This window comes from Canis lupus, chromosome 38 (genome assembly GCF_011100685.1).
Source record: "Canis lupus familiaris isolate Mischka breed German Shepherd chromosome 38, alternate assembly UU_Cfam_GSD_1.0, whole genome shotgun sequence".
NCBI classification, from domain to species: domain Eukaryota; kingdom Metazoa; phylum Chordata; class Mammalia; order Carnivora; family Canidae; genus Canis; species Canis lupus.
In genome coordinates this window covers 17,141,380-17,163,719 of record NC_049259.1, presented here as the reverse complement: position 1 = coordinate 17,163,719, position 22,340 = coordinate 17,141,380, and the positions used below count along the sequence as shown (strand labels likewise).

The following is a 22,340-nucleotide window of genomic DNA, read 5'->3' as shown; positions in this document are numbered from 1 at the left end:
GACCAACTGAAGATTTCTGGTGTTATAAAACATTTGTGAATATTCTATATTCACAAATATTTGTGTCTCTCTAAAACTCATATATTTGAAGACCCAACCCCGAATGTGATAGTGTGAGGAAGTAGAGCCTTTGGAAGGTGATTAAGTTTAGATGAGGTCATGAAGGTGGAGCCCCCATGATGGAATTAGTGTCCTTGCAAAAACAGGAAGAGACTGGAGCTCAGTCTCTGTGCCATGTAAGGATGTAGTGAAAAGACAGCTCTCTACAAGCCAGGAAGAGGATCTTCACTAAGAACCAAGTCTACTGGCATCTTGGTCTTGGATTTTCATCCTGCAGAACTGACTAAGACACCTGCTAACTGTTGTATCAGATTTTAATCCCAACTCCCTTGCTTGTTGACTCAATTTGTACTTCCGGATGCATTTAAGGGGGATAATAAAGTAGATTTTCTTTACAAGAACAAATGATGGTTTGACAAATATAAAAAATATCTGGAAGGTGGTCACCTTTGTGAAATCCCTATAACAATGAGAAGTTAAACTGAGTAAAGAGGCAGACAATATGTGCTTCATTCTCTGTATTTTATGGTTTCTCTTGGTTTTCTGTGTTCTGTTTTTATCTTATTGAAGAATAATCCAATGGCAATTATTTTATTCATCTGATTTGGCCATGATGCTGCATTTACAGAAGCAGTGTATATTAGGCATTCATACATTAGGAATACTCCTCTACCTTTCTTATTTTTTTGTTCTTTCTTCTTTCTCTCTATGCATTCCATTTTTAATGCACATTTTTTGAGAAGGTGATAAATGCCTAACACAATTCCAGGTATTCATCTTTCTGTAACTGGAAAGGAACAGATATTATAAATAAGTCAGTTGGAAGACCTGTATAAAGCAACCAATATGCAGCCTAAACCCTCTGAGGCTGAAGGAATGCCAAATGTGGGGGAGGGGATCACGGAAGGTATGGTTAATCTCAGATGACTTTCTGCTAGAAATGAGTTTGAGCCAGGTCTTGGAAGAATGCCTTAGTCATTTTTAGTGAAAGGAGATAGTAAATGGGAAAAGAATAGGAGGCCAAGTGGGGGGCAGGTGCCAAAGTCCACACAATGCAAATTGAGTTCAGAGAGAAGAATAACATTCAAGAAATGTTTATTGAGCAGCAATTCTGTGTCAGTACCACCCCAGGGATTAAAAATAAATGAGGAGACTTGATCCCTGTCCTCAAATTGCTGATAATACAATACAGAGAATTAGCAGACTTTTGCTAAGCAACTTCAAACTCCACAATTTCTCTAAAGGAGATTTAACTTAAAATGTCAGAAAGTGATAAAATATCTCTAGTCAACCGTCATCTCCAAATGACTCAGTTGAATTCTCTGAAGAGTAGTTTCTGATTCTGACACCTCAGCACCGAGCTTCTGCTGGATGGTGTTTTTCTTTCTGGGTGTGGATGGCTAAAGGCAAGAGAGAAGCCGAACAAGTTAATTTCTAACTGCTCCATTCAGTGAATCTGCAAAGCCACAGTGGAGGGTGTTTTGGTTTTAGTTATGGATGAGGTTTCCCTAATGACTTCTGGAGGAAGCCCCCTCTCAAGCTCAACATCAGGTAAATCTGAGGAAGAAATTTTATCACCGGGCTTTCCCAAGTCCATCCTCCATTAACTAATCTTGGGGAGATAAACGTCTTTAAATTACTGAGAGATCTTGCTCAGACACAGAGCAAAGACTTCACATGTGGAGTTCAAGCATTAATCCAAAGAGGTCAACTGGTCTCACCCACACATTCTTAGAACTCCAAAGCCGTATGTGTTTTTTCTTCCATCAGGCTGGGATTTTTTCAAAATCAGTTTGGAACCAATTGAACAAATTAACAGAACAAGTTAAAAGATAAATATGTGTATTTTTCTTTGGTCAAATTCAAATGTGTAGTGGTCGGGGGTGAGATGATAAAATAAAATATTATTTATTTATTTCTCTTTGCCAACACTTTATGTATAAGCTCCCATTTACTTCTCAAAGTAAAGGGTACCTTGATTAAAAGCACACATCTTAAATGAGGCAGCACTAAGTATTCAAACCTATATTTTCTTGTTGTAAGATTCAGTCTTTGCCCATTATACAATCCTGCTTTTCATTCATATTATTCGATTATCATTAGGGAAAAAAAGATTATTTTATATTGTGCATAGCAGTTTTAAGAACATGTGTACAAATATCTCTTTTAGTCTTCATATTTACAACAAAGGAGGTGAGAATCTTCAATCTCATTATACTGTGAGGGAGATGATTTCATTCTTGTTATACAGGGAAGGAGGCCCATAAGAGCTCTGTGAATTGTCTATGGTCCCTTGCTAGGAAGTAGAAGAGTTGGAGTTACATGTGGGTCTCCAGACTCCAAAGTTCAAGCTCTTTCTCCTCCAGCACAGCTGTTTAGTAAACCTATGACCACATAGAATACGGCTTCAGCCACATGACACACCAGGAAGGATGGCCCAGCACTGTGTCTGACCTTGCATAATCTGTCTGACTCTTTTAAATACACTGTGTATTGGAAGCAATGATCAGTAGAGAATAGCTAAGGTGGGCATCATGCCAGTGGCTACATTTTGTGAGACATTAATAGAGTTTGCAAACCCCTTTGTATGTGAACCAGAAACCTAAAGATGGGATGAAAGGGACTTGGTTTGTACATTAATTCCTCTGCATTTAGTAATTTTGAGTGATTGTATTCCAAAATGCAGTGTGTGTGTGTGTGTGTGTGTTATCACCTTACATCTGCACACTTACACAGTGAAGTGAGCAGTTTATCAGGATTATTAACTTCAATTTCCAGTTAAAATTTTTAGTGCTGAGTTAAGGACTTAAAATGAGCCACTGACCAAGGCAGGCTTTGGCCCTCACTATGCTGTGTTCAAGATTCATTGGCGTGTCCCCTGAGAAGCCCATGAATTAGTATGTCTGGGAGCATGGCAGGTGACTGATCATTTTGTATCACTGGTTCATTACATTTTATTTTAGCACCTTTATTCAATTGGTGTTGGCTCTTGATGCAGGAGATAAAAAGTTAGATAGGTCTTTAGCCTAGACCTCTTCTCTGATGGACAAATTGCTATAAAATATAAATTACCAGAATTAACTCAGGCAGACACAGAAATCCTGAATGGTGCTATAATTGTCAAAATTTTTGAATGAATAAATATCAAAATCTTCCCCTAAATAAAATACAACATCTTTTTTTCCCCAAGAGATTTAATTTATGTATTTGACATTGAGAGAGAGAGAGAGAGAGAGAGAGAGAATCACAAGTGGGGAAAGTGGGAGAGGGAGAAGCAGGCTCCCCGCTGAGCAGGATTTGATCCCAGGACCTGGGGATCATGACCCGAGCCAGTGGCAGATGCTTAACCAGCTGAGCCACTCAGGTGCCCCAAAATACAACATTTTAATGACATTTCAGACTAGTCTTTCTAATACTCGAGGTAATTTATTTACTTTTTTTTTTTTAGGTTTTATTTTATTTTATTATATATATTTTATTATATACCTATATTTATTAATTTTTAGGTTTTATTTTATTATATTACATATTTTATTATATATATTTATTATATATATATACATATATATACTATTGAAGTTCGATTTGCCAACATATAGTATAGCACCCAGTGCTCATCCTATCAAGTTACTCAAGGTAATTTAAATATTATTTAAATTCTTCCAGATAATAGCAAAACAGGAAATGCCCCAACTCATTTTGTAATTCCAAAACCAGATGATGACTGTATAGAAAGGGAAAATCACCATCCAATCTAAATCATAAATATGGATGTAGAAATCCTTGGCAAAGTATTTCAGCAAACAGTGTACAGAAAAGGTAATTCTACAAATATCAGAATATCATAATCATATTGAATTATTCCAAGGAATGCAAATTTGCTATAACGTGAAAACCATATGCTGATCTTTTTAGATGAAGAAAACACATGGAATAAAAGATAACACTTGTTCATGGAAAAAAAACTCTTAGCAAACTAAGAATATGAAGAAAATTCCTTAACCTCATAAAAGGTATTGACCAAAAGACCTTCAGCTACATCATACTTAATGGTAATTAATTAGAAGCATTCTCCTTAAAATCAGAAACAAGAAAAGGATACTTCTGGAACATAACCATCATCAGTTGAAGGCAGTATTTTTGTCCTACCCCCAAAAATCTCAGATGGTCTATAGACAAACTATCAGAATTAATAAGAAGTATAGCTAGGTTGCTGGATTTAAGTATTTTAAAAATTGGATGTCAGCAATATGCATTTTGAATATACAGTTAAAAAGAAAAAGAGCATACCATTCACAATAAAAAGCAAATGGCCAAAAAGAACATTCTTGAAGAAAAACAGGGTAAGGAAATATTCCTTATGTGATATTTTTGAAGCTATATTAATTGGCCGTGTACCAGCAGTACAGAGATTTAAAAAAAAAAAAACTAGACCACTAAAATAAATTCAGGAGCTAGGAAACCTACCTTTGCACATATAAAACTTGGTGTCAGATAAAGCTTGCATATTGGGCTAGAAATAGGCACAGTGCTGGGAAAATTGATTATCCATATTAAGTGAAATTGGGTACCTACATTATACAATATATAAAAATAATTTCCAGGAAGACTAAAGATTTAAGTGTGAGAAACAAAACCTTAAATATTTAGGGAAATTTTTGTCTTATGTATTTATTGATTCAGGGTAAGCCGACAATTAAAAACTACAAAACATTGATGAAAAATTTGACAAATCTAACTGTACTAAGATGAAAACTTTCCAGTAAAACACACTACTAATAAAGCAAAAAACTCCCCACAAATGTACCTAGTGTTTTATGCATAAAGAATTCCTACACTTCAATAAAAAAAGAAAACTATCCCAATAGAAAAGATATGAATAGATATTTTACAAGGAAACAGAATTTAGAATAAACAGACAAAAAATACCCAACCTCATTGGTAATGAGAGAGATTCAAATTAAAATTATAATGCAATATCACTTGATACCCCAGAGAGGTACATGCTAAAAAGTCGAGTGATACTGAGTACTGACCAAGATGTAGAGTAGCAGGTGTTTTCATGCATGGCTGAGAGCAGGGTTAAGCCACTTGGTGAAGTGATTTAGCAATACTATATTTGGGATACTTGATAAGGAGGAGCATCTTCTAAGATCCAGATATTTCCTTTTCAGGCATGTACCCTAAAGAAACTGCTGCACTTGTGCACCTGTAGGGGAATGTTCATAATGACGTTATTCATTACAGCCAAAATGTATAATTTCATTGACCATTAATAGAGGGATGACTATGTGAGTTGCAATATATCATACAGTGGACTACTTAACTCAATAAAAATGAATGAATGACATCTATAGGCTTCAAAATGGACAAATCTCACAAATGTAACCAGGAGCAAAAAAAAAAAAAAAAAAAGCAAGTCACAAATACATGTGGACATTTCCATTTCTATAATTCTGAAACTTTCAAAATTAAACATGTTATTTCAAGATGCATATAGGTATAGTGAACCTGTGAAGGAAAACAATGGAGGGACACTAACAAAAACCTAAAATTTGGCTACTTTGGGAAAAAAAGCCATGATCAGGGAAAGAGGTATAGGAGCACGACTGGTCATTCATAACATTCTGTTTCTGTGCTGTTTGGTGAGTGTGTGCACGTTTATTAGATTATTCTTTGTATCTTACATGTAGTAGACATTTTTATATGCAAGAAATGTTTCATAAGCTTTTTTTCAAAATATGAAATTTGTATCATTAGTGTCCATCACGTGGTTTGATGTGCTGGTAATATTTTTTCTTCAGGTACATGGAATTAAAAACAAGTCTGCTAAAATAAAAATGCATTTTTATGTCACTTAAAACTATTTCTTTTTTAAGTTAATTTTCTTTTTTTTTAAAAGATTTTATTTATTTATTCATGAGACACACAGAGAGAGAGAGAGAGAGAGAAAGAGAGAGGCAGAGACACAGGCAGAGGGAGAAGCAGGCTCCATGCAGGGAGCCCGAAGTGGGACTCGATCCCGGGACTCCAGGATCAGGCCCTGGGTTGAACGCGGCGCTAAACTGCTGAGCCACCCGGGCTGCCCTTAAAACTATTTCTTACACCATTTTTGCTGCCCATATGTCACTTCTAAAATTTCTGTCTTAGAGTGGTGCCTGGGTGGCTCAGTCAGTTGGGTGTCTGCTTTTGGCTCAGGTCACGATCCCAGGGTCCTGGGACAGAGCCCCACATCGGGCTCCCTGCTCAATGAGAAGCCTGCTTCTCTCTCTGCACCCAGCTCATGCTCTCGCTCATTATCTCTGTCATTATCTCTCTCTCCCTCTCAAATTAAAAAAAAAAAAAAAGAATTCTGTCTTAGAGAATGGTGTCACGGAATGGTAAATGATTCTAGAAGCTGTGGCCATTGTGGCCAGTTCAGCCATTGTTCCAAAAGCTATGGCTTTGGTGACAGCTGACAGGGACAAGGTTTTATCCATATTTCTGCCAGTGGAGGGGGGAGCGGTGGGCTGAAGGGCCCACAAGCAGCCAGAAGGAACATTACTGGGGGCGGGGGGTGGGGTGGTGAGGCCTGGAACTCCCTGTAGCCACGTGCTCCTTTGTGCCTGAGGCCAGGCCCCTCAAGCTGCATGTGGCTCTTTGGCAGTTCCAGCCAGGTGCTGGCAAGATTAATTTTTCATCCCTTAAAGTTGAGAACTCAGATTTTATGTGACACCCACAGATTTTTAAGCCTTGACGATTAATTCAAGTATTTAAAAACAAATACTGCAGATCTGTTGTCAGTGTCTGGGAGCTGTCCTGGTCTGAGAGCTGTCCTGGTCTGCGACCCACGAGTTAGCTCACAGACTTGTTCTAGAGCCCAGCATATCATCTTGTGCTCAGTGGTGGGCACCCCGTAAGTATTTGCTGAGGCAATGAATGAGGTTATGTTCTCTCTGCCACTCTCTCAGGAGCCTTTCTTGGAGGTACATCAAAGAATGGCTGCAAATTCTCTTCTGTTTCTTCTATTGAAGGGTCAGGTCTACGTCCCCTCCTATGTGAGCTCCAGGACTGCTTGACCAATCGGCAATGGTGGAAGTGACACTCTGTGGCCTCAACAGACTGTGAACTTCCACCTTCTGTCTTTCAGAGCAGTTGCTCAGTGGGAAGCTAGCCCCACAGGAAGTCCGATTTTTCTGAGGTGACCGTCTTGGAATGACCCGGTGTACATCCTCCCCTTGGCAGTCCCAGCTGAGTGTAGCCTCCCAGGCATCTGTCATGGTACCAGATCTGTGAACGAAGCTGACTCTCCAGACTAGCCCATCTGCCTGTGGACAACCCCCAAGTGTACTTGCTTTATGCCATAAAGAACCTAAGAATTATGCCGCTGAGCCTTGTGTGAATTCCTGACCCACGAAATTGAGAGACATAATAAAATGGTTGTCGTATTAAGCTACTAAGTGTTGAGGTAGTTTGTTATGCATTAATAGATAACTAAATACTCTGGTCTCCTTCATTTAGTTTCTAATTAATCTAACCATGAATCACTATCTGCCACGAACTTCATTGTGTTCTACTTTGAAGAAAGAGACCAACGATTTCTTGTAAGTGCCATTATGCATTGTATCCAGGAAAAAGAGGCCTGCATAGATGTGTAAGAAGAGAAAAGTCACCAAAGGGTAAGACGTTTGAGATTGCACTGGGAAACTAAAACACAAACCTTATACATGATTGACATATAAATCATCTGACTTTGAAGAATACACTTAAGGAGTTGTGGGTTTTTAAGTTTTCAAACTCTGCTTCCAGTGTCATCAGGGAGCTTGTTTGTATAATTACACTTCACTGCGGAATATAAGATCTTCAGACACTTGTACAGTCCATGAGTGGGGAAAACCCAGATTTTGTGCAAAGCTCTAGAGTTATTCTATAACCCAACTGTCATTGATTGAGAATATTGACACATTCTGTCAGCAGAGCCGGGAATAATGCCTCAGGGGCCTCACAGTTCAGGAGAGGGTCTGATCCACTTTGAAGGGGCATCTGCTTTATTCCAGTAGAAGAGGCCATTTCTAAGTAAAAGTATGGAAGGTCAGAAAATTAGGCAGGGGTCAGGGATTGGGGGGCAATCCCCTGCAGAGAACTGATCACCTAAGAGAGAAGTCTAGATGCATCTTATTTGCACGAAAATTAGCGGAGCTCTAAGGGAAAAGCCATAGTTGACATTTTAAGGTACTGGAATTAAGGGACCCAGAAGGGTGAAGTTCAAACTTTATACAAGGTATCTGAGTGTTGGCACAAACTAAGATGGTAAAACTGAGCTCTATCACGTCAGTTCTGTTCCAGTTGGGCAGGACAGGCACCCACAAGGAGCAAGAGGTGATCAGGGGTGAGAAGGGAGGCACTGGAGGATGTCATTCACATTGTTCTTCAAGTTACTCCTCAGGGAATACTTTCTAATTTTGGATAATAGGGAGCTGGGTTATAACAAAATAAATTTTATTACATCATAGGGACTATAAGAAATGGCAACACTAAGTCTCCATGGTTGGGTACCTTAGAAGAAATGTAATGCCATGAGGGAAAGAGTAATACCTAATGGCTACAGCATGAGTTGTAGCTGGAATTGCCCTGACCTATCACTGTTGGCATCAGCAGAGGCAGCAGCAGCTGGAGAGCGGGGCTGCCAGATGTCCAGCAGAGATTCATGAGGAGAGGAGAGGAGAGGAGAGGAGAGGAGAGGAGAGGAGAGGAGAGCTGAAGGGCTCTCAAGAACATGTTAGATGTTTCTGTCTCCATGGTCAGATCCACTGACTGTCATCATCTCCTGTGTGAAAGGTGCTGTTTCAAGCATTTAGGACAGAGGGAATGAGGAATATCCTTACCCTCAGGAGGCTCATAGTCTAGCTCAAGATAAGTTCACATGAAAAATTTTGATGTTGTGCAGTGTTATAAGAAGGAGCTATCCCGGATGTTGTGGGGACACAAAGGAGAAGCATGTAAACCCAGCTTGAGGTTGGGGTCAGGAGAGGATGAAGCTGAGAACGATTGAGTTTAGAAAGGCATTAGTGGGAGCTGGCTAGGCGGTAGAGTTGCTAAGAGTGTTTCTGGCAGAGAACACAGTATTAGCAAAGCTACTGAGGTGTGAAATAGTGCTGCATGGGAGAGAGAACACAAGCAGTTTTCAGAGAGTATAAAGTTCAAGGTCAGAAGACTAAGGTGGGAGATGAAGGCCACGAGTGTGGAAGGGTCTGGTTCCCAGAGCCAGTGGGGAATTAGGTAGAGCAGTGACACGGGTTGGTTTATCTTGTAAGAATGTTCCAATGATGGTGTGCACAATTGATTTGTGGGGGCAGAAGGCCCTAAATTAAAAGAGGGAAGTAAATAGAAGGCTATTTCCATAGTCCCAGCAGATTTAAAAAGGGACAGGGACAGGTGAGTGTGAATGGAAAGAATGAAAAGATTAATGTAGTCAGAAGGCAAAATTGGCCAGTTTCATGACTTATTCATTTTAAGAGAGGAGGGAGGTCTAGCAGGACCTTCTTCTGGCTTGAGCAATGGTGATGGTGGTACCATTGATGGAGCAGGGCTTATAGGAGGAGGAGCACCCTGTGTGGAGCTTGGTCAGGTGCAGTTTTGAGGTGTCAGCAATTGCAATAGTGGAAGCTCAGAAATTTAAAAAAAAAAGCTATGCTTTTAATTGGTATCTTTAACCCTGGTCATCTTTCCCCACTCAGGAACAGCCTGGGGAATCAAGGATTACATAATGTTATATTTTAAAAATAGGGTAATAACCTCTTTTACTGGGGATTTAGCTACCTCAATGTCATGCATCTGAAACACACTGCTAAGTTGTATGTCACATAAAGCAGAGAATCTGGAACACCACTCAGCAACAATAAATAAGTGCAGTCTTCCTTCTCTAAATGTAGCAAATCTATTTCTGAGGAGCCAATGCTATAAAATCTAAGTATTAGAACTCACAAGTTTTGAAACTGTGAAGTACAATATTAATATGGAATCTCATAAAATTCCTAATGCCCTCACTCAGAGTCTCATGTATTCGTATTTTAAGTACATAAATAGTACTATAGTACCAAATATATAAAAAATATAATAAATGTAATAATTACCAAAAGAAAAAAAAAAACCTCTCTATATTTGAAAGCAAAAGAGGCAAACATACTACCAGCAGCAAGCTGTGACCACTGACAGCGAGAACATAGCTAGCATACATCTGAAAAAATAGGCCCTCCCAAATGAAAGTTCCAGTGCAGAGGCTAACAGTACATGCAACAAGAGGCCTTGAACACACACCCAAAACTGATGCAATGATGACCCCGTATTATCAGGAAATGGTTAATTGTATACTTCATGCCTTTTGTCTGTTCAAACAGTGATCGTGTATGTATTTTATTTAATTTTATTTTTTGAGAGAGAGAGCAAGCAGGGGGAGGGGCAGAGGGAGAGGGAGAGAGAAAATCCGAAGCTGACTCCATGCTTGGCTGGGAGCCTGATGTGGGGCTCCATCTCAGGACCCTGAGATCATGACCTAAGCTGAAATAAAGAGTTGGATGCTTAACCAACTGAGTCACTCAGTCCTCCCATTGATCACATATGTATTTTAGACAGATTTCCATTAAAGGCTGGGGGACTGGGCACATCACTCAGGCCACCCAGCAATCTCATCTTTGGGAAGGTGCCTCATTCAAACTGGTTTGGTGGGGAGTAGATAAAATACATAACAGCCAGTTAAATTCGTATTTCAGGTAAACAATAAGTGATTTTTAGAATAAGTATATCCAAATATGGCATCCTGCAATTTTATTTGCTAAATCATGAAATCTTAGTGGTGAGCGCCCCAATGTAGATATGTTCTAAGCCCCAGGATCTTGCTTCTTTCTTCCCCTACCATCTGGAAACCAAACCAAACCAACCAACCAACCAACCAACCAACTGACCAGACAAGAGTGACCTGGTATGAAAAATCTCTGTAGAAGCAGTGATAATAGTGATTTGCAAGGTCAATTGTTTTTTCTTTCTTGGCTTCTGGAATTTAATTTGGAAAATTAGATGAAGGTAGGAGACAGAATTGTAGTTAAAACAACACATGCACATGCAGACACATACGCGCGCACACACACACGTTTCACAAAGCAATGATGACAAAATGGGCTCTAAAGCTAAAGCTGTGACTAAGGCCACATTAGGAAGGAATAGAAAGGATGGGCATTTCATTCATTCATTCATTCTGAAATATTTATTGAGGTGGAGAGAGGGTAAAGCATGAGGCGGATGGTGCATAGAGGAAGGGACAGGAGAAATAGCTGGGAGGGTGGAATCTTCCCAATGAGGAGATTGGGGAGATCCTACTGTCAAAGGGGGAGGGGTCCATTCTCCATTTTCCCGAGTTTATTTCCTTCCTTAATGCTCTCTGTGCCTTGCGGTAAAACCCTATTATCTGAGGTGGCCTGTGTGGCTCTCTGTTTCCTGCAACAAAAGAGACTGGTAAATGCCTATAGAGAAAACAAAACCACTTCTTGGGCAGGAGGCAGCAAAGCCTCCACAGTAAGAAAACAATTCCCTGGAAACAAAAATAAGCCCTTCCTGCAGAACCTGAGATAGTTGGGTCTTCAATGGGTTAGCTTTTGTTGTTTGTTTGTTTGTTCGTTGGTACATTAAAAAGATCAGCTTTCTCCAGAGACTCCCAAGGAATTGAGGTACCACCTTCCTGATCAGTTTCCCTGAGCACGCCCCCCTTACCCCCACCCCACCCCAGCATGTTTCCACTCTTCCCATGGGCGGTGTTCATGGGCCAGGGGCCTGCTGAAGCCTAATAGTTGGCTCTGAAGAATTCAGCATGCTCAGTCTTTCTTTTCATCTTTCTCCAGCCTCCTGACTTTTCAGGGCTATTTTACGATTAGGAAATCAAGGCTACTTTTGCATAAGTGATGATTTCCATCTGCTTCCATCTTGGTATGCTTGGAGTGCCACAACAATACCATAGCCCAGGTGGCTTAAACAGCAGACATTTATTTCTCACAGTACTACAGGCTAAAAATCAAGGTGCTGGCATGGAAGGTTTCTGGTGAGGCCCCTTTTCCTGGCCTATAGGCAGCCACTTTCTCACTGTGCCCTGGGATAGCAGGAAAAGGGAGAGCCCTAGTGTCTCTTCCTCTTCTTATAAGGGCCCAAATCTAACTGGACTGGGGGTGGGGTCCTGTCCTCATGACTTCATCTAACCCTTATTGTCTTTATATACCATCACATTGGGGGGCAGAGCTTTGACATTTGAATTTTAAGGGGGCATAATTCAGGCTATAGTAGCTTTCATAAGAAACATTTTAGACTCTTTTTTTTTTTTTTCCTACAAAGCACAGCTATGAGAAAGAAGGCTAAACCTTACTGTTTAGGGCCTAAAGCTATTTGAGTGGCTCCCTTCATCTGTTCCATGAACTTGGCCATTCCAATTCAGATGAGGGCATCAGTAGTGACAAAAGGCCAAGGGGTCTTGATGAAGGGAAATGCTCATCACCTATGTGCTAGGTAGATGTAAAAATTCTCCCAGGGAAGTCAAGAATGGTGACGACTATAGTATATTGGCTTCTAAACGTATTCTCCATGTGAGAGCCACCTCCTGAATACATGCAGAGCACAAAGTCATTCGGAAAAACCCAAATCAGAAAAAATACTGGAGGGGCATCTGGGTGGCTCAGTCAGTTAGACACCTGACTCTTGATTTCAGCTCTGATCAAGGTCTCAAGATCATGAGATTGAGCCCTGCCCAGTGTGGAGCCTGGTTAAGATTCTCTTTCTCCCTCTGCTCCTTCCTGCTCACATGCTGTCTCTCAAGAAAACAAACAAACAAATAAACACCAAACAACCCCCCCCCAAAAAAACCAACCCCCCCAAACCCCCCAAAACACCAATACATTTGAGTTTGCTTCACTTATAAAAATAACATACATCTTCAGAAGGAGCTTACCCTCATCACCACTGTGATAATTGCTCTGCCTTATTTGTTTCAATGCATGTTAGCAAGACCCCCCCCCAAAAAAACTTGCTTGTGAGGTCTTACGAGCCAGCTGTCACTTGTATCTGTAGCAGTGCTTTGCCTGAGAGCATGAACAGGGCCTCGCAGGTTCAAGTCTGGGGAGAGTCTAAGTGGGAGGAGGACAGGCTTTGGCTGCATCACTTTTGATCCTCTGGTAAAGGTGAGGAGAAGAGCAGTAACTCTTAGAAAAGAAGAGCAATGAGGAATTGTACTGGGGGGCATTCGTAAGAAACTTTTGTCCCAATGAAAAAGAAACAAGAGAGCCTTTGGGTTATATGCTTCCTTTGAATCAGAAGAAATGGTGGGATTAAGAAAGAAATGCAAGGGACTAGGGGAAAGCAGAGGACAGCTGGGGCCCTGGTTCAGTCCTGGTTCCCTCTCTTGGGAACCCATGACAGCATCATGGGCTCTTTTGTGGGCATGACTTTCTTTGTAGGTGTTTATTATTGCAGAGTTTGAAACTCAGATTCACCGCTCCAAGGAGTTCCGTATCGCTGGGCTCTCTTGCCAATGAAAAAGCTTGCCAGGAATCATGGATGAGCTGTGTTTGATGTAAACATTATTAGGTTACCTTTTTTTATTTGGTGAAGTGACATTTTCTTATTGAGAGTGTTGAAATAAGAACGCCAAGAGTCAAGATCTTACAATTACTCAATCCCATCTCTTCCCAGACATTCAAATCTATATTGGTGGTGCTGGAATTTATTGCTGTATGAAAACCATCCAGCTTCTTAACATCCTGATGGAGCTGACATCGTGAATTTGGGAGATGGATGGAGCCAACTCTGGATGAGTTCAGTCAATTCAAATAACTGGATGCAGTGAATCCCAAATCCAAACTAACTCTGAATTTCATTAAAACAGAGAAACTCTGGGACACCTGGGTCCCAGCAGTCGAGCATCTTTTTTGGTTCAGGGTATGATCTCAGGTCCAGGGACTGGGTCCTGCATCGGGTTCCCTGTGGGAAGCTTGCCTGTCTCTCTGTCTATATTTCTGCCTTTCTCTCTGTGTCTCTCAGGAATAAATAAATAAATAAAATCTTTAAAACAGAGAAATTCTGACATGGAAATCAAAATAAAAGTTTTGCACAAATAAGAAATAAAACCTCATTGACTTTAACAAATAAAACAATACCTCCCAATCCTAGTTCTAGAAGGGTAGGAGCCCCTAGGTGATAGTGCCAGTTAGACTGTATGTAGAGCTTGGAGGCATGATGTCTGCTCAAGAAGGAGATGCTCTCTCTGCATCCTCCCAGACATGGGGTAAGTAAAGTGAAGTTTTCCAGAAAGTAAATAAAAAGCACCCTGACTCAAACAATTAGCAGTCCAAGGTAATCTGTTGCTTACTTGAAAATGACTCTAGGAGTTTACTGAATAGGGTGGTGTTGTGAAGATCCCAGGATGCAGCCTGTCAGAATGGCCAGCTGTGAATCCTGATCCTTTCGCTGATAGCATTGTGCCCCTGGGCAAATCACTTACTCCCTCTGATACCTAAAATAAAAATGCTAATGAAAGATTCAATTTACAAGATGTCAGAATTAAATATCATTATATGTTCTAGTGGATAAGAAAAATAAAATGAAAGGCATACTGTGTGTCAGGCAACGTGCTAAGTGTCATTGTTATTCCTGTTTACTACAAAAGAAATTAGAGTTCAGAGAAATTTAAGTCATAGTCCCAAGGTACCACAACTAGTGAGAAGCATATCAGGGTCTAAATCCAGGTTTGTATATAGTGTCAAAGCTCATAATCTAATAAACCTTGCTCAGAACCTCATACATTATAGGTGCTCACTTCAGACTAGGCCATTCATCCCTTCGTCCATGAACAAACATTTTATTTGACACCTAATCTGTACCAGATTCTCAGGTGAGCTAATGATGCCATAATGAGTACAATATAGTTTGGGCTTTAAAATCATAGTCTGAGTGGGCTTTGGGCAGTTTGTTATGATGCAGAGATCATTGGTTTGGGGGTTTGGATTCAAGGTTATTGATGTTAATCCAGAGGAGATGAAAGTGACATAGGGCCTCATAAAAACTGGAAGCATTAAGTGGCTCATGGGGATGTGAGAGAGTCACCGATCTGGTGCTTTGTGCCAGTGGAAGACTTAGCTGGGTCTCTGGTGAGATGGCTGTCTCTATCCATCCTGTCCCGAGTGTGTTGTGACAACAGCTGGCCAGACAGATGGTGATAGCAGTTTGGTTGCTTCTGTTCAAAAGTGAGGATACTCTACCTCAACCCTTGGTTTTCTAAAGTGAGTCTGGCTCTGGATCCTAGCCGTTTGTAATATTTAGATGACCTCAGTGGTAGGTGAGTCTCAGTGGTACTCAGACGGGAGCAATTTTGGCCATGAGAGACATTTTTGCTTATGTAGTGGGACTGCTGGAAGGTAAAGAGGGAGGGTGGTGCTGGGGGTGGAGAGCAAGGATGCTGTTAAACATCCTACAATGCACAGGACCCCATAACCCTAAGAATTACCTGGCCTCAAATGTCAATGGTGGTGACGTTGAGGACCTCTGTGTTAGGCTGAAAGCAGTGAACTCCCAGCTGCCTCTTCCTGCTTTTGGTCTTGGAGATTTGTAGGTGGCTTCCACTTCTACTTATCTCTGGGTATTCTCTTCTACTTTTTGCCCATGAATATGTTTGTCCTGCTTTTGAGAATGACTATGTGTCTCAGAAAGATATTTTAATATTTTAACTGTCATACAGTGTGTTTGGCAGAGGAGGGATAAAGGTATTCCTTGGTGTAAATTAATCTACACTCTGGTTTGTTATTTCAGTCTGTGAGTTTGGTTAATGTGATTCCATCTCTTAGAACTAGACCCCCAGCTTGCATAAAAATAAATATGAATCTCACAGTCTATAAGATCGGGGCCATGTCATGGATGAAGTAGTATTCAGCAAGATAAATGCCATTCTCAGTGTGAACCTCATAGGGGATCAAGCCAATCTTTTCCAAGGGACAACCTCATTTACTGTTGTGCACCACATGCCTTAATGTGCAAACCCCAACTGCTTGTAAATCAGGTTTTCCAGTGCCCACTGTGTGACTTTGAGCTAGTCACACTTTTTTCCCACTGAGCTTTATTTTTTTTAATAAATTTATTTTTTATTGGTGTTCAATTTGTCAACATACAGAATAACACCCAGTGCCCATCCCGTCAAGTGCCCACCTCATCCCGCTGAGCTTTAGTCTCATTATATGTAATATAAAGGAATTGGACAAGATCTCTGAACTCTAAGATTCTAGGATTCATGCATCAGTTGTGATGTGTGTAAGGTAGGGCTAGATAGTTGCAGTTTATTTCAGAATAACATAGTTAATATGTAAGTATTTATGGTAGAAGAATTTTCATGGATTACTTGTGTTATGTGGTTTGCTCTTTAAGGAACTAAGACCAAGTATAGCATTTCAGCATGACACGGTTAATTTCTTAACTTCTCTCTCTTCATATATCTGATCTGCAAAATAGAGATAATACCTCTACCCTTCTGATTGATTTAGATAAGCAAATACACATAGTAAACAGTCAGTTGATAGCAGTTTGTAAGACTTCCAAAATAATCTATTGAATCCATGAAAATATAGTTGGACCGTTGAACATCGCAGAACAAAAACAACATAGGTTTGGTTCTACTAAGGCTCTAGAAAGGCAGAGCAATTCCAAATAGGAATCTTCAATTTTCCTTCAGCTGGGAGATATCAACTCAAAGCCTTTATCTACACTTAAAAGTTTGTCTTTTTTGCTATGTGTGCTCCCATGCATAAGAAGGAGTGCAACATTTTGGCTGGGTTTAAGAAAAAGAGCTTTAAGTTAATGTGCAAAGGAAAGTTGCAGTACAGTCTAAATCCAAATCCACATCCAAACACACAAGCCCCATTTCAAATTGGAACCAGAGTCAAATCCCTTCGAGGCTGGCCTATCTCTAATTAACAATAGTTAGTCCCTGTGCCTAGCTAGGAACAGCCAAAGTGGCATGTGTCATTGGTAAGATAAGGATTTGTCAAAAAAAAAAAAATTTCCTCTTGCAAGAAATGTATGTCCTCTTCCATTGCAGTTCAATTACTCTGGACAATATGAGAAGAGGAAAAGAGATTTTAGGTGGTGGAGTATGAATCTCAGAGAGGGGATATGCCTTTAATTAAGAGGACAATAAAAAAGGGAAATGAACTTAGCCAACTGTAGCTTCTCCTAAAAATTCTTGATGCAAAATTAAGTAGGCTCCAGTAAAGAAGCCTAGGGGAATAGAGGGAGACAAAGTCATTGTCTAATAAAAGAAGAAGTCTGTGGCATTTATAGGGGGTTGAAGATAAAGATACTGGAATTCTATGTTGGATAAGGCGACAGATTCTTCAGAAAGCCTTTAGATCCACAGAGAAACACACTCTTTATACCAACTGGCCTTCGCAGGGGCACAGACCATCCCAAATTATGGGATGACTTAAAACAATGACTTATTATTTCTCATGACTCTTTGGGTTATTGAACTCAGCTGAGTGGTTATTCTGCTGGTTTTACCTGGGGTCACCCATATGGCTGTAATCACCTGGCAACTTAACCAGGCTCAGAGGAGTTAAGATGGGTCACTCATCTGTCTGGAGCCTTGACACTGGTTGTCATCTTCACTGTCATTCTAGATGGTTCTCATCATGCAGTAGTCTCTCCTGGGCTAGTGATGGGAATTTCAAGAGGGTAAAAAACAGGTGCCAGTCCTCATAAGTCTCATCGGCAAATGACATACATATTAAGTCTGCAGCATTCTGCTGGTTAATGCAAGTTGCTAGGTCAAATTCAAAGGGTAAGGAAATGACCATCTCTTGATGGTCAGAGTGACAAACTTATGATGCAAAGAGGCATGGATATAGGGAGACATGATTTGTTATGGGCCATTATGAAAACAATCTACACATTTCTGCCCTAATGTATGAAGCTGGCAGAAATTGTATGCCTATTATGGCATTCCTGTGGTAAAAAAATATCAGCCCAATGTCCCCAGCCAAGAGGGTAAGGCTCAGCCTCAAGCAGTAACTGACCTTCGAGGTGTGCTGTCTCTCTTCCTTCTGTTGAACACTAATACCCTAGATTGAGTGATGGACTAGTCCTTCCTTAAGATGCAAAGTTCTTTCAGACTTAACTCTAGCCTGGCCATGGTTCTCTGGAGTAAACAGTTTCATAATGCTTTTGGAATGAAGTACATAACTCTAGAATGCAGAAAGGAGCTCCGTCTTACTCTCCCAGTGACTTTTTAAAAAATCTCTATATTATATACAATCTTCTGAGATATAACTCTATTTCCTTGTCTCATTTTCCTGGAAAATGTGGTTTAATGTAACTATGCAGTATAACTATAGCCCTATTGATGGACATCCCACCTCAGTGAGGGAGGCCTTACTTACAAGACAAAAACCTTGCCCAGAAAAAATCATAAGGAATGGAGATACTGAGAACTCATCCCTCCAAAAGGAAAATGGGAGGAGATGAACTGTGCTTGTCTAGTTTATTCTTCACAAATTTAATAATCAGCTAATTTAATCCTCCTTTACTGGGACAGGATAAATAAAACTGGCAGAGAGAGACCAGAAATTTTGCCAGAGTGGGGTTCTCTCCACTTGGAAGGAAACATTAAAAATGGAGAAGTGTTCCTCCAAACATAGGTCTATTTAAGCTCTCTTGAAACATTATGGGAGTAAGTCAATACAATTGGTTTGCTGAAAACAAAGATGCCTGAAGAAGATGCCACGGATTGAGGTCAGATGGCAAAGAACTTGTAGACATTTGGACAGACTGGGAGTGTTCTCTAAAATACCAGCATTAGGATTTTGAGACCACCATGTCTTGGTTGAGAAGGAAAGAAGCCTATGATAATTTGATGATGTCTGTGCTGGGCACAGTAATGGGGTTGGTGTTGGGTTTACCTGTAGTTGTCAGTCCTGGTATAGATTGTATAATACCCTCCCCACCTTTACTCACTTTTCAAGGTTCGGCTCAACCATTTACCTGCCCTCCCTCAATGTGACTTACTGATCACCATTCACACCTTTACCACTAATATCCATGTACTTCAATCATACCATCCAACTCACATTATGCCATTTTATGCTTATATTCTTACTCAGTTTGGGGTCCCGGAGGCCTAGCACTGTGCCTGGCATAGTTAAGAGCACAATACCAGTTTGTAAGATTTAAGTGGGTCTTATCCCATAAATTTTGCCTAATTCCATTTGGCCACTGTGTTTCAGAGACTGCCCTGGGAAGACCATGGACATCAGCTCCAGTTTTCTTGCAACGATGCATTCTCTGGGGGAGAATCTCAAGCAGACTAGAGTTTGGGTGGGTTCTATACATTGCCTTTGAAGAAACACACAATCCTGTGAGCCACATTTGCAAAACTGAATAAAAAATGACTCTAGAATAGTTAAACCCAACTCCAAAGGCTTTAGGAAATGACGGCTTAAATAGGAAGCATGAAGCATGAAGTCTTTCATGTCTGGCTGATTTGAGGAAGACTAGTGGCTACATTCCTATTATCTCAAAGTTGATTATTTTTAATTTACTTAAGAATAGAAGTGACCTCTGAGTAGTGACTTGGGGAAGGGGTGGGGCTTTATTTATTGCAGTTTCCAAATCACTCTGCAATTCCATCACAAGGAAGAGTGACTAGTTGCTTAGGAGTAGTTGGGATAAGCCTTCGATAATCTCTCAAGTGGTGTGTAGAAGTGTGTAGAGAGGACACAACACTGCGTTGGAATCACAGAGCCCGGATGTAGTTATGGTTCTGGGACTTGGTAGCTGTCACAATGGGAGATTTACTTCTCCGCTCAGTACCTCCTTCCTTACCTGTAAAACGGAGAGGGTAATGCTACCCTCTCAGGCCTTGTTGGTGTCATGGAATATTGAATAAGAAAGTAAGGGGCTGAGATCTACTGAGAGCTAGTTGGAATCTGTATTATGCTTTTCTTGTTAGCCAGTAATTATGGTGGCTTTTCAAATATTTCAATGTTACGAGTGTTTGCTCTTTGCAGATGTGAGTGTATAGCTCTGCTTCTGATTCAGTTCCAAATGGAGCTTTTTGGTTTGGGGATGGCAGTAGCTATGCCTTTGCTCCTTTTCAGCAGTGAAGCACTGGCCCTTTGTCCATAGATTTGTAAATGGTCATCCTGTTTGTGAATAACTCAATGGAGAAATAAGAAGTTGGGGGAACCCAGGAAAGCTAACAGAGCTAAATGTGTCTGAATTTGGTCTCCTTTCCCATAAACTGGGTATATGCTGTGGCCTCGTGCTTTTCCCTTCAGCCAGAATTCATCTGTCTGAAGGATTTTGTTTGCAAACCTCTGCTAGGAGTTCTTGGCTACAACACTGGCTTGGCTGGGCCTGATGGTCCGGTCGCATAGCTCAGTTTCCCACCACACATGGAGGGGAGCCACCCTCATGTGAACATTAACATCTTGTAATTTCTTTTCTGCAGCCTGAGTCTATGGTGAGCTTCCCAGTATGACCCAACAAGGAGAACCATCTGATGGTCTAGTCTATGTGTAAAGCTTTCTCATTTATGTGGAATGTAAATGTTTTTGAGTTTGAAATGGTTTGGGCACTGCTTCCCAAACTTACGTACATATAGGAATCACCTAAGGGGGATCTTCTTAAGAAGCCCTGATTCTGATTCCATGGGTCTGCAGTGGCATCAGAGATTTGGGTCATTTGAACTGTCTAGCTCATGGGCCTCACTTGGGAGAGCAAGGCTGCAGAGATAACAGGAGAGAACTGACTTTATAAAAGAACCTCTTCCATTCTTAAAACTCTCTACAGTCACACAACTCTAGACACTGAAGCCTTCTTAGCTGATAGGTGCTAAGTAAATCAAAACCTGTCTGAGGCAAAAGATTCACTGCTGTCTGGAACACACTTGGTGCATTTCAGTAGGAGGAAAACAGGTACAGATGGCAAAAGTGTCACTCAGGGCGGAAATACAAAGCTCATAGCCAGACAGTTCAAGACGGGGGAGATGAACAGTCCCCACGAAGAGAGAAATGCCAGAAAACATGGAGAGTGTCATGGAGACTTGTTACTTTTTCTTGTTTGGTATTTAATCCATCACACCCAGTCATTGGCTAAGGAAGAGCAGTATTTATTCGGGCAGTTTGTCCACAAGTCTCTCTATCAGTGGAACTTAAAAATAGTTTGTTTCATAAGTGTAAACGTCTTTGGCTTTGCCAAAAAAGCCTTTTATTGTAATTGTAATTATTTTTATTTTTGGTGTGAGGAGAGAAAGAGGGCACTATAGTTGTATGTTGATGAAACACACTGTTGGAAAAGTGAAAAAAAAATAACACAAGTTGATTGTTTGCCTCTGTGCCAAAAAGATCTCATTTGATGGAATTTTACTTATTTACTTTTGACAGGAATTAACTGTTGGTCTTGTAAACTAATATGAAACTTTGGTCTCCTCCACCCCATATTCCTGACACGTGCAATGAAAACTGTACAGTGTTTGCCATTGTATTTCTCTCCAGAATTTTATTATACAATATGGCAAAAATAACAAAAAATAGTCTCAAAGAAGGGATTATTGCAGCCATCTATGCATTCCTTTCACCACCAGTTATATTAGAAGCATTAACATCTTCATCAGCATCTTACATTAACACCTTTGACTTCCTTTCATCATCATAGCAGAAAAATTGTAAGGTGTATTTCTTATAAACATCAGGTGTGTTCCTGAAAATCTCTGTGAATTAAATAATTTTTTCATTAGTTTACAAGATTATTACAAAGTTTCTTCTAATGCTAACATTTCAATTAAAGATCCTTTGGTTCCCAATCTCATTGTCAAGTAAGCAATGATCTGAAAACCAATACTTACGTGTACTTTGTTGCTGCCAACTTACAGAGTCCTTCAGAGAATTCTTTTGTCATTTGAATTGCTACCCTTATGATTCATTTTTGAATCATTTCTATCCTGAACTATCCTAAAGAGATTTTGGAAGTTTTAAAATATGTTCACATGTTGCTCGATATTCCTCTCTTAGACAGGTGGAGACTGAATGTCACCCCCTCCCATCCTCACCCCTTGGACATGGCTTCAGCATTTCTAAATGAAGAGAGTTTTCTAGAAGTGATGATGTATGTCTTAAGAGACTAGATCATAAAAGGCATGATGTCTTCCTTCTTGATCTCTGTCACTTGGATCACTCATGCCAGGGGATATCGGCCACCATGTTGTGAGGACACTCAAGCAGTGCTAT

General features: G+C 40.4%; 3 long non-coding RNA genes across 4 annotated transcripts in view; 2 read left to right on the top strand and 1 right to left on the bottom strand.

Moving 5' to 3' along the window:
* Positions 1-22,340, top strand: part of LOC111094562 — an 88,487-nt gene that overhangs the window by 61,118 nt on the left and 5,029 nt on the right. The gene's annotated exons all lie outside the window — the stretch shown is intronic.
* Positions 1,170-17,739, bottom strand: LOC119868050. Its single transcript, XR_005385737.1, has 4 exons — positions 17,617-17,739; positions 14,441-14,584; positions 5,097-5,269; positions 1,170-1,460 (listed from the first exon to the last, which is right to left on the bottom strand). It is a non-coding gene; the product is annotated as an uncharacterized LOC119868050 (long non-coding RNA).
* Positions 6,466-7,499, top strand: LOC106558351. Of its 2 annotated transcripts, XR_005385734.1 has the most exons (3): positions 6,466-6,528; positions 6,832-6,955; positions 7,190-7,499. It is a non-coding gene; the product is annotated as an uncharacterized LOC106558351 (long non-coding RNA). The 2 variants fall into 2 exon arrangements; XR_005385733.1 differs by lacking the exon at positions 6,466-6,528 and having other exon boundaries at positions 6,597-6,955.